Here is a 20,267-nt window from a genome sequence, read left to right as displayed (position 1 = left end):
CTAAAAGAATGACAGATTTCTGTCAGAGTACTTGATGACCCACCAAAGGTTAGTGTTAAGACCCTACTGCTGAAGACACCATATGTGGTTGACACGTAAAATGGAATGACATGGCTGGAAGCTGGAAGTCAGTCAGTCTCCAGACAGTCAGCTCATCTAGTGCCAGAAGGTGCTACATGGGCGACTGGGGAAAAATGACCAATATCTGTCCAAGCATCTCATGGTCTAACATACTTATCAGCAAATAACCTGCCATGATGCTCACACAAGTGCAATAGTGGTGCACAGGCATGGTGGGAAACCAACTGCTCTTGACTTGGGAAACTGAGCCCCTCAGTAGAATGGGACCCATAGCTGAAGCTGGGAAACAAGTCAGACCATATCCTAACGTGAGCCCACTCTCCATTATCAAGCTGCCAACAATCGTGGGCTACAAGAGGCCTACACCTATTAAATTATCTATAAAAAATTAAGGGTTTTCCCATTTGTCTGGTGCTAAATTTACTCTTCTTTGGAGAATCTGCTTCTCTTTTTCAGATAGATGCAGATCCTAAGTAGAAAACCATCCCATCATACCTCAAAAGGGCCCCAGCTGAAACTAAAAATAATTGGTGAAAAAGCAAGGGTGTTGTTCTCTTGGTGAACTGGATGCCAGCAGAAAGGTGAAAGAGATTGACACAGAAAACAATCAACTCTTACCAAATCAGAGATCCAGAGACCCAGAATCCCCAACACCTCATCACTAAAGCAGACCAAATTGTATCCAACATGGCTCAGGCAAATTTTTCAAACTAGGGGGCAGAAACAATGTCAGAGGCACACTTTGGGTCATGATATAGAGAGACATTTCTCCTACCCATAACTGTGGGCTCACTCCACAATGCATAACCCATCTACCTCAACAAAGAAGAGCCATGCAGAGTGGGTAGGACATGGATGAGCGTAACAATGGTACCAACTATATGGTATTCACTGAGTACAAAACTAATTAATAAAAAATTAATTAATTAATAAAAAATTACATTTAGTAGCTTTGGTAATTTGAAATGGATGGTTCCCAATGGATTCATGAGCTTCTTAAAGCTTGTTACTTAGATTTCCAGCCCTGGCTGGAGGAGATGTCACTGCAGTTAGATCTTAGGGTCCAATCCTAAGGTGTGCTTGGGGGAAGATCTGGAATTCTAGCCTAAGATATGCAGTGATAGAGTGCTGGAAGAGTGGAAGAACTCTGCCTGAGGTTCCTGGAGAGTGCTTGTTTATGTTGCTGGTGGTGGTATTTCTCTGTCTGTATGGATCTCTGAAAGAGGGCCAGCTTCTTATGACAGTATGCAATGTCCCTTGGATCTTTATGTTTCAATAAATCCCTTCTTCCCATAAACTGTGCCTGGCTTGGAGGTTTATCCCAGCAACATGAAGCTGACTATGGTAGTAGCCCTAGGCTATTCCTGGCCATGGTAAACATTTTCCTATGTTATGGACTTAAGTACTAATTTTTTTTTTTTTCTGGATGTTGGAAGAAAGGAATACTATAAAGGTTAGAATCCATAACTTGAAAATATACATATGAGTTTCCTGTAAAAGTAAAGTTTTAGTAAGCAGGATGGATAATGGAGGGTAGTAGCCAGAAGACACTGTGAGGATTCTCTGAAATAGTTTCTTTTTGGAATTAGCTAATGGTATCTAAGATAGGTGAGTTCTTTGTGAATATTGAGTGTTTATGTAAAATGTCTAACATGACTCATTTCTTAGAGGACTTTGGGAAAGGCACCTGCCAAAGTTATGAGTTCATAGACACATTTAATGAGATTTCAAAGGAAATTCTAGGAAGTTGGACAGTATTTGGTGATATGGGAGTCTTGGTAAACAAGTCATGATGGAGTGATGTATCAAACCATGGGAGAGCTATGGTGGAACTCCCAGGGAGATCAAGAGGTCAGCAACCTAAGACCCATGCTCATGTAAGCTATAAGTGGCTAGAAAACCTTGTTCAATAGAGTGGACATGTGGCCTGGAATAGCATGACTGTCAGTATAGGGCTGTGGAAGCTCTGAAGATCTTCCCAGCACAGGGTGCCTTGAATGCCAAATATAGACCTTTAGAAATGCATGTTTGCATGCTTTACTTTGGCTTTATCTTGGGGGTTATCCCTCCTTTCTGTTACCCAATCTTCCCCTTCACAATGTGAATATATAACCTATGCCTGTCCCACCACTGTATCTTGGTAATATGTAGGTTTATTTTTGATTTTTGGGAAGGAGGTTAGAGTTGTTTTTCTTGGTCTCAGAGGAGACTTGGGACATAACCATCTATTTCACAATGTGGGAACAATTATGACTTTTGGGCTTGGGATGAAGTGAATACATTTTGTGTAGTGATATGTACATGAAACTGAGGTTTATGAACAGATTCTGATTATCCCTCAAAGGCTCTTGTATGACAGTCTTGGACCCTAGTAGAAGGTCATTAGAGCATTGGGGGAATGCCCCAAAGAGGTTTGTGCAGCCCCAGCACCTTTTCCCTCATCTACTTATGAGAGGAAACTCATATATGTATTGAGTTATGGATTTTAACCTTCATAGGATTCCTTTCTTCAAACACTCAGAAAAAGAAAATGCTTAATCCCATAACATAGACCCAAGTTTACCTGTGCATGATTCTCCTAGGTCTGCTAAATGTAATTTAGTTTTTAAAATTATTGAATGAAGAATATACAAATATATTATAAGATATGGAGTCTCAGTGCCTTTTTCCCTTTTTAGCCCTTTGGCTCTTGAAGAAGTGAGTCATTTTGCTTTGCCATGTGCTCTTACCATACTGTCCTGTCTAGCCACAGGTATGAAAAAGTAAGATCAGTTGAACATGGATGGGTACCTCCAATTTGGTGAGCCAAAGAAACTTGTTTTTTATTTTCATATGTTAATATCTCAGGCATTTCATTACAGTGATTAAAAACTGGCTAATATAAATAACTTAAAAATAATGTAGTAGCTGGCTCACACCTTTAATCCCAGCACTTAGGAGGCAGAGGTATGAGGATCACTGTGAGATCGAGGCCACCCTGAGAATACAGAGTGAATTCCAGATCAGCCTAGGATGGGTGAGACCCTACCTCGAACAAAAAAGCAGCATTATAAAATCTAGCCTTGGTAGATTAAATATGACTGCAAATTCTTTTCTACACATCCATTGACAAGAGCAATCAAATTTCCTCCACTAGAATCTGGGTTGCATCAGGACTTGCTTGACCAGCAGGATGTGATAGAAATATCATTTTGGAACTTAAAATTTTGTGTGGTGTGTGTGTGTGTGTGTGTGTGTGTGTGTGTGTGTGTGCAGAAAGGAGAGATAGGCAGAGAGCATAAGTATACAGGGCCTATTGCCTCTGTGAGCAAACTCCAGGCACAAGGGCCATTTTGTGTATGTGGTTTTAATGTGGATACTGGGGAATTGAACCCAGACCCTCAAGCTTGGCAAGCATCTTTTTAAAATTATTTATTTGGCAGTGACAGACAGAGTGTGAATGGGTACGTCAGGGCCTCAGCCAGTGCAAACGAACTCCAGATGCATGTGCCACGTTGTGCATCTGGCTTACATGGGTCCCTGGGAATTGAGCCTTGAACCAGGGTCCTTAGGTTTCGCCGGCAAGCCCTTAACCACTAAGCCATCTCTCTAGCCCTTTGCAAACATCATTAATCATTGTTATCTCTCCAGCACCTGTCTGGGAGTTCTAAGACTGTATTTTAAAATATTTTATTTATTTATTTGAGACAGAGTCAGAGAGAGAGAGAGAATATGGGCACCCCAGGGCCTCTAGCCACTGCAAACAAACTCCAAATGCATGTGCCACCTTGTACATCTGGCTTATGTGGGTCCTGGGGAATTGAACCTGGGTCCTTAGGCTTTGCAGCCAAGTGCCTTAACCACTAAGCCATCTCTCCAGCCCCATAAGACTGTATTTTAAAAACTGACAGTTCTGAACAGTTTTCCTGGAAGTCAGAATCTGTGTAGAAATGTCATTCTCCTGAGTCCAAAGGGCTTTAGGAAGTCTGAGTTCAATGAAGAGGTCCTGAGAAAATTCTTTGCTATGTAGAGGCAAAGTGACCATGGAGCATCAAAGCTACAGACCTGAGCATGAAAACGTGAGATTGTAAACCAATTCTACAGCCTTACTTCCTGCAGTAAATATTCCACATGAATCAGACATGAATTGCCTAGCCATTCCTAAATCCAAAATGTGTGACCAAAATAAAAGGTTTTTAAAATATTTTTATTTATTTACTTATTTGACAGAGGAAGAGGGAGAGAGAGGGAGAGAATGAACGTGACAGGCCCTCCAGCCACTGCAAATGAACTCCAGATGTGTGAACCCCCTTGTTCATCTTGCTAACATGGGTCCTGGGGAATTGTGAATGTCTTAACCACTAAGTCGTCCCTCCAGCCCCTAAAATGCTTTTTCAATCCACTAAATGTTCTGTGGCAATTATCTACAGATAAAATCAAAAGAAGTAATGAACTCATATATTTAAAACATGAGATAGTCATTGTTTTGACCCAAGTAGCATCACAACAATGGGTACAAACCCAGTTTTCAAAATATTACCCAGAACACAGTAGGGACTACAGACCAGGTAGATAAATCTGGACTGGACAGCCCTGACTTGCAAAGAAGAAGATCCAATGTACATCTGCAATCAAGTGCTAGAGCAATGGTTGAGCCTGATGGCTGGGATCCATTGGCGCACATTTATTACATGTAGATATAACCCAGCATCACAGTGAGCCATTGGTACTGAAGCCTCCATAGTACTTAGATAAACTGACCTAGGATTATATCCTAACCTGAGATTCTTAAGGTGACAACATGCATTTCCCCGAGATATATATTTAGTAATGAAATTTCTTCTACTATTAATACTAGAAAAAATGTAAAAAAAAGTACCTAAATATCAGCTGTGTTAATATCTGACCAAAAGCAACTTCAGGGAGGTAGAACATATTTTAGCTTATAGTTTTAGGATAGAGTTCAACATGGTGGTAAAGGTGTGGTGGCAGGAACAGCTCTCATGTCTGGCAGCAGGAGTGTGAGGTTGCTTGCTCACATCTGGGTAGATCTAGAAGCAGCCATAGGAAAAGATACAGAAATTGGACAAGAAACACTTGGCCATAAATCTCAAGACCCATTTTCCCAGCAACTCACTTCCTTCAGTAGGACTCATCTTCTAAAACACTACAACCTCTCAAAATAATGCCACTAGCCAGAGACAAAGAGTTCAAACGCATGAGCCAATGGAAGACATTTACCATAACTTCACCATTTACCATAACTTCTTCCACATAGCTGTGTTATTCCTTCTATTATCTCATACATCTTCTATAACAGAGTAGCACCCAGTTTCAGGTCTCTCAAGACCTATGCTCAGAGCAGCCTTTAACTTTCAATATGAATTTTCATCTTTTGTCACACTTGGAAGTAGCACACTCTTCCTTGTGGTTTTTGGTAGCAATTAGCTGCTGCCTTCACTCATTGGAGAAGCAACACCTACTTACTGGGTAAGCAGGTCAAGAAAGTAGATTGCTGTTTTTCTGCTCTGAGTACAAAGAAAAATACCAAGAAAAAGCTACATCTCGAATCATCTATTATGCATGACAATTTACTTTAGTTACTGCTTTAAGAAATTTTGATTCCTTTTTTCACTCCACACTGCCCCCCATTTAGGTGTTTGCTACTTTTCTTTCCAGCCATCCTGTGGCCTCCAAATCAGCCATTATATGCTAGTGGTGACCAATTCATGTCAGGTAGGGATGTGTCTCCGGATTTGACATTTGTCAGAAGACTGTTCTTTCCTTGTGAGTAAATGTAGCAAAGAAAAAATCACCTACACAAAAGAAAACTATGGATTTAATTATAAATGTTTGAAAATATATTCTCACAATGTACTGCTGAGGGGAGAGGAAATATGTGTTGGAACTAATAGAAAATCACAAGGTATTGCAAAGTGTAACCTCAGACAGGTCTTGAGAAGTAGCTGTATATGTGCATATGGGGTGTGTGGATTTGATTCAATTATTTGTTGCTTCATAACATACCACTCCTGAAACTTAGTGGAGTCAAATAGCCACCTTATTATGCTCTTAATATGGGCAGTGTCCCAGGGAGATTGTGTCTGCTTCACAGTGTAGGGGACGGTGCAGGGAGACTTTGAGCAGCTGAAGACAGCTCAAATAGCTGAGAAAGTCTATAAGACTGGGCCTCAGTTTTTCTCCACTTCATGAATGATAAGCTTGCAATATCCACATTGTCTGCTTACCTGACACCTGTGCTAAAGATAGATGGCATAACTCTACTTCCATACATTTTTCTCCATGGAGTACCTTAGACTTCCTTATAGCATGATGCCTGAAGGATGGTTTGACTCTCATTCTGAGAGCAAGCATCCAAGTAACCCAAATGGAAACTGTGAAACTCTTAACAGCCCTAGCTTAGGAATCCAAAATACTGCTTCTGTGACATTTTTTTCTTCAACAAAATAATTAAGGTTGTTTATATGTAAGGATGAAGTATAAGATATTTCTATTGGACAAATGGCAACAAATGTCTGGTCACTTAAAAATCTGTCACTCTAGTTTTACTAAAGAGCAGATTTTAAATCACCTGGGAGACACTTTTCTGGGCCTGGCAGTGAACCTCTTCCAGAGACGTTTAACAAAGGGGGAAGGATTGACCCTGAATGTGGACAGCACCAGTCCTTGGGCTGGAGTTCCAGACTGAATAAAACAAATAAAACGAGTCTAGACCTCTCTTCTCTTTGACAAGTGACATAATGTGACTAGCTCCACCATGTGTCTGCCACTATAACTTCCAAGCCATGATATATTGTATCCTTTAAAGTGTGAGTCAAAGTAAACCCTTCCTTCCTTTCATTTCTTTTCTCAGGTATTTTGTCACAACAATGAGAAATTTAATTTATACAGTGTGCAAATTTGAGAGAAGAAAAAAATTCCCATATCAGTAAGTATGAACCTAGAGATTAAACAAAAAGATTTTAAATGGACATATCAATACATTTGATAAGCCTCCCTTAGTTGTCATCATGGCCAATCAGAATCTCTTGCATGTTATTTAGTTAAGCATATATATTTACCAACAAAGAAGTATGCTAACTAAGCATATCTTGTTTTTCTTAGAGAGAGCAAGATCAAGAGTGCTAGGGAAAGATAGAGAATTGGTGCACCAGGGTCTCAGACACTGGAATTGAACTCGAGAAGCTTGAGCCACCTAGCTGGTATGGGCTATTTTGAACGTGTGTCATCTTTGAGTATCTGGCTTCCCTGGGACCTGGAGAGGAAATGAACATGGGTCCTTAGGCTATGCAAGCAAGTACCTTAACTGCTAAGCCATCTCTCCAGCCTAGTAAATATATCTTGAACTTCATGAAGATGATACTGACAGCATTTTATATTCAGTCACCAAATTTTTTTTCTTGTTGGTTTTTAAAATAAGACATAGGGAAGCCTGGAAAATAAATAAAAGAACATATTATCATTGCATATGTGTCTGTTTGTGTATTGTGTTATAAGAATCCATATGTAAAACACTAACACCATGCCAATGTAGAACCACAATAAAATGTTCAAGTTCCTACAGATGCTATTTTTCTTTAACATTTTCCATAATGTTATTGTAAAATTAAAATACTGTAGATTTTCTGATGTGATCTTTCACCTCCTATATGCTTATGTTATTTAAATGGTGTATTGGCCTAAGGATTTAAATGTCTCCTTATATAAGTAATGGAAGTATGAGCTTGGAAAAATTATTGAGGCATAGGTAGGAGGATTGTCATGAGTTCAAGGCCTCCCTGAGACCACATAGTGTATTTCAGGTCAGCCTGGACTAAAGGGAGACCTTGCCTCATAAAACAAAACAGAATTCAACAGAAAATATCGGGAAATGTTAAAAATAAGCTCAGACATTTGGGAGGTAAGAGAAATAAATCATGTATAGAGAGTCCTTGATATTAGCTGTTTTCTGAGCTGAAACTTTCATTATGCTTGACTTTTGCACTGGCAATTATGGAAGTTACTCTCTTATTCCTGGGACAAAATATTCCACCAGAAGCAGCCTGTGGAATGAAAAGGTTTGTTTCAGCTTGTAGTTTAGTGTGGAAGTTGCATCACAGTGGGGAAAGTGTGGCAGGAGCACACAGCCAGTGTCACAGCATCATATCAACATGAGGGAAGGAATAAAAGCAAGTGGGGCCGGCTGTAGCACACCTCCAGTCCCATTCCTAATGCAATACTTCTTTCAGCAAAAATCCACCCCTGAAACCTCCACAACCTTCCCAAACAGTGCCAACAAATGTCAAATAGGTAGCTAAACACATGAGCTTATAGGGGATATGTTTATGTTCAAACCATCACAGCAATATACAACTTAATTTTTCAGTTTTCTTCTGCCTGGTTGATGGGTCTCACTTCCTAAATTGTGGAAAGAAGTATAATCCTTGAACTGATCATAAGAAGAGTCCAAATTGTGCAAAGCAGTAAAGATGTATGTCATAGGATTTTTTTTGTCACTTAATTACATAAGCTGTATGAACCAATTCAAATCTCTAAACTATATATGTTCTGTCTTATAATGTTCTGTCTTTCAGTTTCACTGTAATGAACACTACTTACTTTGGTTAATACTTCAGTATTAAAACACTGCCCTAGCCGGGTGTGGTGGTGCACTACTTTAATCCCAGCACTAGGGAGGCAGAGGTACGAGGATCACCGTGAGTTCAAGGCCAGCCTGGGAGTACATAGTGAATCCCAGATCAGCCTGGACCAGAGTAAGACTCTACTTCGAAAAAACAAACAAAAAAAAAGTGCCTTCCACAAAGTTACATATTTACTTTTCAGTCCACAAGCTCCTACTGTGGGAACAGCTCACCCACATTACCAGAGGGATCATTTCATGCAATTTGACTTCAGAAAAAATGTTTCTACCATTCTTTTTGTACCATTCTCTATGAAGTTCTCTTTGTTCCATTTTCTATGTTCTTTTTACCCCATTATATAAAGTTCTTACCATGGATCCTATGCTTGCTATGTTTAGACCTTGCTGGGACTGAACATTTGGAGATAGAACATGAATGAGCCTAACAGTGGTACCAAATTGACTGTATTCACTGAGGACAAAACTAATTAATAATAAAAAAGTATGAATCCAGGCTGGAGGGATGGCTTAGAGGTTAGGGCATTTGCCTGCAAAGCTGAAGGACCTAGGTTCAATTCCCAGGTCCCATGTTACCCAAATGCACAAGGTGAGCATACATCTGGAGTTCATTTGCTGGGGCTGGAGGTCCTGTCATGACCATTCTTCCTCCTCTCTCTGTCTGTCTTTCAAATAAATAAATAAATAAAAATAAAATACATTTTTTTAAAAAAATAAAAAAAATATAAAATATCAGAGCATCTTAAAACCATGTGTAATGCTTTCTACCACTTTCTTTTCAAATATTATTTTCATTTATTAGAGATAGAGAGTCAGACAGACAGAGATATAAAAGTGAGGAGAGACTATGATCATGGGCAAGTGAGATCAATGTGGCAACTGTAGTTGAGCTAAAACACCCAAGATCTGCTGTACAGTGATACATCTCCTCCAGCAAGGCTTCACCAACTATTACAGTCAGGTTCTTGGAAATCACCCTACCAAGAGCAGCTTGAGGGAAAAAAAAAAAAAAAAACAAAAAAGCTTTATTTCAGCATACATACTCAAAGGCAAGCTCCATGACGGCAGGGGGAAATGATGGCATGAACAGAGGGTGGACATCACCTCTTCACCAACATCCAGTAAACAACAGCAACAGGAGAGTGTGTCAAACAATGGCAAGGGGAAACTGGCTATTATACCTATATGCCTGCTCCCAACAATACACTACCTCCAGGAGGTGTTAATTTCCAAATCTTGTACTAGCTGAGAACCTAGTAGTCAGAACATGTAACTTTGTGGGGGATACCTGAATCAATCAACCACATTCCACTTCTGATCCCCATAAACTGATAGCCATATATGATATAAAATACTATGCATTCAGTCCAACTTTCAAAGTCCCTTAGTTTTTCTCAATCCTATGGTGTTCAAATATATCCATAATCTAAGGTCTTTTAACTGAGCCATAATACCAAAAAAATCACCCCAAAACCATAATGGCACAGAATAAACACCCTGCAAAAGATGGCATTGGGCATAGCAAAGAAATATTCAACCAATATAATATTTAAACATGGCAAAATCAAACTCTGTAGCTCCAAACCCAAAAACTCTAGTCAATGACAAGTTTCCAAGTCTGATAATTCTAACCACTGACATATCTCTGTAGTTCCAATTCTATACCTCCAGCTAGGCTACTGAAAGTACTGGAAAACTTTAACCAGGGCTGGCAGCTCTCTTTAGCAGCCATCTTGTGGTACCGGCATACCCATTATGTCTCTAATGCAACCCACAGTCTATCCTTACATCTCCATAGGATCTCCATGCAGACAATCCAGCAAACCTGCTACATACTACCCATGGCCATTTTCAAAACACAAGACCCTGTTGCAAATTCAATGACCCTCTCTTTCCTTCATTTCTTTACAGTCCATAATGCCAAGTGGAGTGTCAATTTCTTAATCCAGGGTGGAATAAAACAGACTTTTAAGAACAGAATACTCCTTTAGTATGCAGGCCCCTTCAAGAGTCCACATTCTTCCCACTGCCCCATGCAGGTTCAGCTGGCCCAATCTCAAAGGTTGTAATCTCTCACATAATTGCAGCTTAATGGGCAGAAGTTTCTGCCCAGAGATTTCATTTCTGTGCCATATCCCTCTGCTTATACCAGTCCATTTATACACAAAGCAATCCTGCACAAGTTCTCAGGACATGGCCATAACAGCAAGCCTGTCACACAAACTGCTTCTAGCCCAGCCCAGGCAAAGCTCTTTCTCACACTCACAAGACAAACATCATAGTCCATAGTTCTTACTGCATTCAGGTCTTTTAGTTCTGACCAGAATATTCCATCAATATGTACTTACAGCCCTGCAAGACATCTCTTAGGTCAAGGTTTCAAATACTTAAACATTCTTCTTGAAAATCAGCCTCAAAAGGCCAGAAGCCACACAGTCAAGTGTCCAGCAGCAATCCCACTACTCTGGCACCAACTGTATTGTTTCAGTCAGGTATGCATTGCTGGCAGAAATCACCTGACCAAGAGTAGCTTGTGGGGAAAAAAAAAAAAAAAAGTTTATTTTGGCTTACGGGCACAAGGGGAAGCTCCATGATGACAAGGGAAACTGCTGGCATGAGCAGAGGGTGGACATCATTTACTTGCTAGCATCAGGTAGACAACAGCAACAGGACAGTGTGCTAAACACTGGCAAGGGAAAACTGGCTATAATACCCATAAATAAGTCTTCCCCCAACAATACACTCCTTCCAGGAGGCATTAATTCCTAAATCTCCATTAGCTGGGAACCTAGCATTCCCAACACCTAAGTTTATGGGGGACACCTGAATCAAGCCACCACATCTACAAAAGGACATAACCTTCCTGAATAACATTGCCAACGGGGATTACATATTCAAACACTGAGGCTATGAGGGACTTGTTATATTCCAAACAATTCATCTTTGAGTACTGTACAAGTGTGGTATCCTCATAAAAGTTTAAAGGTGTACATATGTGTAATGAAGTAAAATGAACTCTTGAAACAGAATAAAATCAATTATTACATTATTCTTTTATTGCTACCACTACTACAGCAACTATAGTTTGGTGCCAAAGGTGGTTGTCAAATTTTCTCCTTCTTCCTTGTAACCATTAATCTTCAGTTTCAGTATGCAAACACTGAAACATAGTTCTCAATTCACCTGAACCCCAGTAAGCATATACATACTTGGAGTTGTGTTTGCACTCTGTCATCACTGGCTATATGAGAATGCACCAAAGTCTTGGCAGAGTATGCAAGCATCTGGATCAATGATTAATTGCCAAACAATGTTTCTTTGTGGAAATGATACACAGGAAACACTAGAAAAAAATAAATGTCAGTCTGTATTCAGTGAGCTTCAGAATGCCTCCCACTCTGAATATCCATATGCATTTGACAAAAACAGAGATCTACTAATCACTGATTTGAAGAAAAAAATCACAGATGCCAAATAAATTTTCACAGCTTACTTGTGAATATACTTATGTTAGCAAACCTTGATCCAGAAAAACATCATGGATATAGTGTTTAGAGGACTTTGAGAGGAGTTCATATCATTGAAGACAAAGGACAGGGCTCAGTGGACAAAATATTTATTGCATAACTACAAGGACCAGTGTTTGGATCCCCAGAACACCTACAAATATTAGGCAGACATGGCAGCCCACATATAATCCCATAATCCCCCAGAGACTGGGGATTCCATGGGCAAGGTAGCAAGCCAGGTTAGCTGAATCAGCAAGTTCTGGATTCAACTGAGAGACCTTGCCTCAGTAAAAGAAATAGTGAAGAAATTGAGGATACCCAGTGTCAAACTCTGACCTCCACATATATGCACACATATGTGCATACCTACCTGCACATGTGTACCCATACATATGAGAACATGCATACCCACATGCACACATACAACATATACACATACATAGGCCAAAAGATAAGATGATTGGAATCTGACATTAATTGACTCCCTAATCATGTGTAAGCACACATGTATCATGACATCACATGTATAAATGTATATAATTGGATATATAAGGTGTGCATATAATATAGACTACCAAAAATTACATATACTGTAAATACATATAGGATATATCATCTTACTTCCTTTCTTGAAATCTTTACAACATTTTGTGTTCATTAGGTTAAACCCTGGAATAGTTATATAACCAGGCTCTGCCAGGCTCTCTGCTGCTTATATCAGTGAGCACTGCCATTAATGCAGTTCTCTACTCTGTGGCTCAAAGGGCAGAAAGCCCTGGAACATGTTCCAAACTTGAAACTGGATACTGTTCCACAAAGGTATGCCTCCTTAATGAGAGTGATCAACCTAAGCTTTTATGAAAATTGTTCCAATTAATGGGCTTCTATGATGGATATGGAATGTGGTTATGAATTTCCTTTTCAGTTCACTTTGTGCAAAAGCAATCATCCTTAAAGGCTCATAATTTCCTTTAATTGGATATTTCATTACCAGGAAAGGGTAGAGAGAGCAAAACTAATTTTCCTTGCCTTTTATTTAGCCCATTTTATTTGGGAGTAAGTGCTCATAATGTGAGTCTCAGAAGCAATCATTGTTCCTACTTCTAAAACCAATTTTCAGAATAAAGGGGAACAATTTATGTGATGTTCCATGCCTCAGTTTCCTTTTTGATGAAATGTGTTGTAGACATCTAGACATCTACAGTACGAAAAAATGGCTTGTTGAAGTAAAAGGGTCTTTCCTTACTTAAAGAATAAATATATTGTTAGTCTCATTGAGAAAATCTAATCGTGTGTCATTGCTTTCATCTCCTTTTCTTGTATATAGCTGACTGCTGCTTCTTTCAGTAAAGTTTATCATGCTCAAAAGAGTAGATGAGTTGGCTTGAATAATGTTTTATTTCCTTTCTCATGGTTGTAACCAAATAATAGACAAAAGCAATTTAGGAAAGCTTTATTTTAACCTATGTTTAAAAAGTAAATATGAGCATATTGCTAATTGGTTATATTCCCACTGGGTATTCTCATTTAAAAAATATTTATTTTCAAGCACAGTGGGGGTGGGAGACAGAGTGCCAGGGCCTCCAGCTGCTCTATCAAAACTCCAGATTCAGGCGTGACTTTGCACATGTGGCTTTATGTAGGTACTGGGGAATTGAACCAGGGTCGTAGGCTTTGCAGGCAAGCACCTTAACTGCTGAGCCATCTCTTCAGCACCAAGGGTTATGCTAGTATTTTCCCTTTCTCTTGCCCCCATTCCACTGAAGGCCCTCCTCAGTAAGGGTTATCAATAATCACAGAGGGTCATGAATATACCAGTCAGTACCCATCAGGGATCAGTGCCTTACAATATACCTTTCCACCCTCTGCTCTTACTTTTTTTTTGTCCCCTCTTCTGCAATGTTCTCTGAATCCATGTTAAAAGTTTCCTTTAGTGTTGAGTTCTCTCAACAGCCTCTAATTTTCTGCTTTGATGTATTTTGAGTCTTAGGATCTATCACCAACTCCTTTGAGGAAGTTCACAGCCTGGCAGTAAGAGCAGCAATTATATTCACTTCCTCTTTAATATTTTCTGGGTCATAGCAGATGTGATAAAGATGACTCATTTTGTGTTAGGCAGGTGGCTTTCTTTTCTCCTCATAGTGATGGTCTTGGGTCTTCTTGGTATTAGCTGCCATCTATAAAAAGAAGCCAACCTAGCCAAGAGTGAGAGTAGCATGGATCAAAGAGGATACACATAGACATTTAGGAGACTTTTTGATGGGCCTTCCCTCTTATCTTAGCCAAAGATCAGTGGAAGATTCCTTCTAAAGGTCTATGACCTTCTGAGACATAGAACTGTGACTTGATTCTCGATACCAGATATGAATTCCCTCACACTGAGCAGGCTTAATATCCAATCAGAAAGTGGTTGATTACTCTCATAACCGATGTACCACTATTGCACCAGTAGGTATAACTTGCCTGGCTGGTAGATTTTGTAGCTTACAGAATCTTTTGATTCTCCACCCAATAGGTGAGTTTTGTCCTCTAGCAAATCTTCTAAGCTCTATGAGAGCCAGTCATCAGAAATCTGGCTTCCATATTAGTTCCAACTTGATCTCAATTTCCTGTGACTGCACTGGCTTACATGTTGAGGTTACAGACCACCATGGTACAGAAAGCATGGCAGGAGGAGCTTGGAGAGACTGGTCTACAGTGAGGAAGCAGAGGGGAATGAGTGCTGTGCTCATCCAGGTTTCACTTTTTTATCAGGTGTAAGTCCCCTGCCCACGGAATGGTGCCACACACAGTTAAGGTGGATCTTCCCACCCCAGTTAACTTAATCTAGATAATTCCTCTCAGGCATACCCAGGGCATAGTTTTCTAGGTGTTTCTAGGTGCTGTTAAATTAACCATCAATAAAACCCATTATAGATAACTTTAGTTCAGTCTTTGAGAAGTTCCAGACTCAGTTTCCTCATCTCCTTGTGCCCTATTGTCTCACCAGACACCAAAGAAGTATTCCATCATGGAATACTTTTGAGGAGAAATTAGCACAAAACCTTCCATGTATCCCATCTGTGCATTACCCATCTCCTGACTGTTCCTCATTCTCAGGCCATTTTAAGGCTCTCCTCCTTCCTACTCTGTATTCCTAGATCTCCCCTCTCCAGCTCTCCTGTCCCAGCATTTCTTCCTATCTGCTCATTATTTTCTGGATTCATTTTTCTCCTTGGTAAGATCTTATTTGACTTACCTTTAAAAACTGCCCCCCTGAAGGCCTTCATTTTTCTTTATCATATTTAACTTTATTTCCTTTTTCCTTCCAGACAAACTCAAACATTGGGTTAACGTTATCACGTATGTTATTCTTGTCTATACTTATGCAAATTAAGCATGACAGGACAAACATCACCTGATTAAGGCTACACTGTAATCAGATCAGTCCTCAATATCTAACATAGTCATAAATCCAACTGTATTTTGAATAGGTATGTTTTACTGCCCACTCAGGAGTACATCTGCTCAAGTATTCATCATTTCACATTCTGCCAATTCTTAATTTTTATTTTTCTCTCAGAAACATTCTGGACCTTTCTAAGTTTACCTCTGTCTTATCATGTCTTCCTGTGTTGAAAGTCTACTTTCCCTTTTTCTTATAAGGAATTATTAATTTTCTAAATTGCTAATTTTATTTGGCAGGTTTCTTTCCTTATCTTATCCTTCTCTTCTTCAGTTCAGTCAGTGTAGCAGACAGATTCAGGTTCACTGAGATGAACTTCCAGACCAGGCACAGTTATGGAGGAAGAGATAGTTATTGAAGCTTACAGATCCAGGGGAAGTTCCATAATGGCAGAAGAAGCTGGCCTGCCTTCACAGGACCAAACAGAGAGAGAGAGAGAAGTACAAGCCTAAAGGTCAAAAGCCACAGCACACTTCAGGAACTCCAGCTAGGCACACTTTGCATATCTTTAGATTGAAAGTAGAAACCCACCACCACACCTTAAGATCACCCAGTGATATTGCCTCCAGCCAGGTAGCCAGCAGATGCAAACTACAAACAATAAAGAAGTGAATATATTGGGTGCCATCTATTCTATTCAAACCACCACAGTCAGTTAGCCAGCTCTCCTTCCCCACAAACCCTTTTCTCTTGCTTTCCCAATCACAAGCCTGCTTTCTGCATTCCTCTGTTCACTGGCTGGTCTTAAGCTCCTGGTATGTTTCTTTCTGCCCAGTGACTACACAATGGGGTTTGGAATTTCATCCAAGTCCTCCTGAAATCTATTTCCTAATTTGATGACTTGTTTCCTTTGTTTGCATGTTTCTAACATATTTTTATTGATAATTAACTTTTGTCTCTTCATTTCACCTTGGATGGCATAGACATACTTGTTTTGTTTGTGGGGGATATGTGCACATATGTATGTATATTCATTTGTGCCCACATATGCACCTGTGGTAGCCAGAGGAATACTTTGGTGCATTTCTATAGGTATGCAACCAGCCTTTTTTTTTTTCTTTTTTCTTCTTCTTTTTTTTTTTTTTTTTTTTTTTTTTGCTGCAGAATCTCTCATTCGTGTGGAGCTCACCTATTAGACTAGACCAGTTGGCCACAAGCTCCAACAATTTTCCTGTCTCTGCCTTCCCATAATTGGGATTTCAGGTTCACCCTATCATGTCCTGCATTTATATGGGTCCAGAAAATCAAACTCAGGTCTTTACCAACTGAGTTGTCCCCCACCCTAAGATACTCTTAAGTTAATTGGAAAGTTGAATTGTAAATGTAAATCAATAAAAACACTTTACTTCTCACCTTCCACATCCCATCACTTTTCCATTTCTCTGGCTAGTAATGGCAATATTGCCTTAAATGTGGCTAAAATAAGATCCTGGGGACTGTATTTGAATGTAAGTCTTTAGCACTTGCGGCCCCTCTTTGGCTGAAGTGTTTCCTCTGTCTTTTGTTGCACTTTGATTAAATCCAAATGCTTTCACACGGCTGCTCTGGGCCAGCATGACTCAGCTGTCACAGGAGCTTACTCTACTCCGTCTACCTGTCTTACTACTCTACTTCTACTTCTTGCAACTCACTCCTACCCTAAGGACCCCAGCCCGTACTGTTGGTTTGGAATCATAATATTCACTTTTTAGCTTGTTTTCTCTCTTCCTTTAGATTCTAGTTTAACCACATTTTCTAAAGCAGGGTATTTCTGTTCACCACATCTGAAATAAATATCCATATTTTTCCATCACAGAAATTACTTTTTTCTTTTTCTTTCCTTTTTTGTTTTTATAAGTATGTTAACAATGTTGGTTCCCTGGCAGCAGTCATCACACCTTTTTTTTGTCCATTTTATTTATTTACTTATTTATTTGAGAGTAACATATTGAGAAAGAGGCAGATAGAGACAGAGAGAGAGAGAGAGAGAGAGAGAGAGAGAATGGGTGCACCAGGGCTTCCAGCCACTGCAAATGAACTCCAGACGCGTGTGCCCCCTTGTACATCTGGTTAGCGTGGGTCCTGGAGAACCAAGCCTCAAACCTGGGTCCTTAGGCTTCACAGGCAAGCATTTAACTGCTAAGCCATCTCTCCAGCCCCAGAAATTACTTTTATCTTAATGGGAGTTATGATGATTGCATACTAGGTATATTTTGGCCCCCTATTTTGAGTATCATTTCTCCTTTAAATATCTAAATTCCCTGAGGCGGGAACATGCTGGTTTTGTTAGTTCCTCTTTCGTGCCTGGCTCACTTCCTGGAGCATATTAGTCACTCCATAAATATTAATTAATGAATGAATTAAATAACAAGTGAGGAAAGAGGCCTATATAAAGTTAATGTGGGGGTCAAAGGAAATTATGTAGGTCAACCACCTTTGTAAATATTAATATGTTCAAGTAAGACATTTTACAAATTTTTTTCTTTAGTGAGGGAAAATACTAGAACTATTTTTATCCTATCTTCCAAGATACCTTTTTGCCCTCATTCATAAATCTTCACAAATTCCATCTTATGCAAGAAGCCTGTGCAGAGCAGGTGTGTGGAGAGGATGTTCTTACCTCCCTCACATATTTATGCCTAGCAACAGTGCCTCTCCCATATGTCTAATTGTGTCTACAAGATAAGGAAAGTGGAAATTAATAGACAAAACCCAAGAGCCTTAATTATCTCTAAAAGACAAATGTTGATCTTTCCCTTTGTGTATGTTAGCACTAGGATGCTGTACTTGGGTCTGCAGCATGGGGTTGAGGTAGGATTGATAACCTTTGGTTGCATGATGACTTTAAAGACACTGTTATGCTCATGAACTTGGTGCTTTTAAGACTGTGTATGTTCAAAGGTTAGCCATAGGATGTTCTGAGATATTTATGAATGGAGGGCTTCTCTCCTTGCTTACTGGATTTATCTAAACTGTGGTATCCTACTTATGGGACCTTTAGTTTAGTTTCATCTGCTGGTAAAATTACTCCACTCCTGTTCGTGTTGGACAAATTTTGAGCCCTTGGCATATCACACAGGGTCTTTATGAGCTAGGATCTAAATAAGACTCTATCTGATTATTTTTGCCTCTTTGTTTACTCATCTCAAAATCATGTTGACAGTTTGAAAAATAGCTCACTTGCTGTAAACCACATGCTTTCTCATTTCTGTATCACTTTGTATATTTTATGCCTTTTTCCTGGAAGCTCTTTCAACATTTTACTCTAGAAATCAGCTACCCTCCTAGTGAGAATTGATGCAAATGTCACGTCTTCTCTAAAGTTTTGTTTCAGATTCTCTAGAAAGAGTTAGCCACTCAGAAGAAGAAACTTCTGAGGGGAGTCACGTCTTCAGGATATTCTTTTAGGATATCTAGAATGTTCATATTAGTAACTCCTGGGAATGTTAGCCACACTAGATGATTATCATGTGAATTGCACTCCTCAGAGAACACAGTTCTCAGTCTAGTTACATTTTTCTATGCATTTTTTTTCCTTTTTGGCCTTTAACTGATAAAGCTATTTTAAACTTTTTGTATCACTTAATTCCCTATTTTGCTTTGTTTGTATCTCCTGGCATTTTCTGCTTTGAAAAAACACACTTTACATAATCAACTTAAAGAGAGGAATGATCTCTATTGGCTCATGGTTTCTAAGCTTTTAGTGCTTCATTGTAGTCAGGGCATGGTGGAGCAGACAGCTCATAGTATGGCTGCTAGGAAGGAAAGAAGGACAATGAGAGAGATAAACATATAAGAAAGAGGAGGAGATAGAGAAAGAAAAAGAAGAGGGGAGAAAGAGAGTACAGAGTGGAGGGGAAAGGGATGACTTCCTCTCTTACAGACTCCTTCCTTTCCCTTTTGTTACATCTAGTTTTCCAACGCATTGGGTGACACTGCTCATAGTAAAAGTGGCTCTTTTACTTAGGAAATCATCTCTGGAAACATCCTCACAAACATATCAGTATTGTGCTTTATTAATACACAGGGTGTTCCTCCATACAGTCAGTTGACAAAGAGTAGCTATAAAATGTAAGAGGATGTGTCATTTGCCCTTGTATCATATGTATAAATGGTGAAAATTGCAGAACACTATATCTGACCTCTCTAAAAACTCCTGCTTATTTCTCCTAGAAGACCATTGTTACTTATAAACCTCAAATCCCAAGGATAATCTACTGGTTACATACTTATTTAAATATACAAACATTATTTTAATGAGCAAAGCCTTTTTAATTTCATTTTTATTTATTTATTTGAGAGCAACAGAGAGAAAGAGGCAGATAGAGAGATAGAGATAGAGAGAGAATGAGAGAGAGAGAGTGGGCATGCCAGGGCCTCCAGCCACTGCAAATGAATGAATTACAGATGTGTGCGCCCCCTTGTGCATCTGGCTAATGTGGGTCCTGGGGAATAGAGCCTCGAACCAGGGTCCTTAGGTTTTACAGGCAAGCGCTTAACTGCTAAGCCATCTCTCCAGCTCAAGCAAAGCCTTGTGAATCACATTCATGGCAACTGGAGTTAAAAATGTCATAATTAGGCTGGAGAGATGGCTAAGCAGTTAAGGGATTTGCCT

The sequence above is a fragment of the Jaculus jaculus genome, chromosome 6 (genome assembly GCF_020740685.1).
Source record: "Jaculus jaculus isolate mJacJac1 chromosome 6, mJacJac1.mat.Y.cur, whole genome shotgun sequence".
Classification (NCBI taxonomy): Eukaryota; Metazoa; Chordata; class Mammalia; order Rodentia; family Dipodidae; genus Jaculus; species Jaculus jaculus.
Note: the sequence above shows the minus strand (reverse complement) of the source record.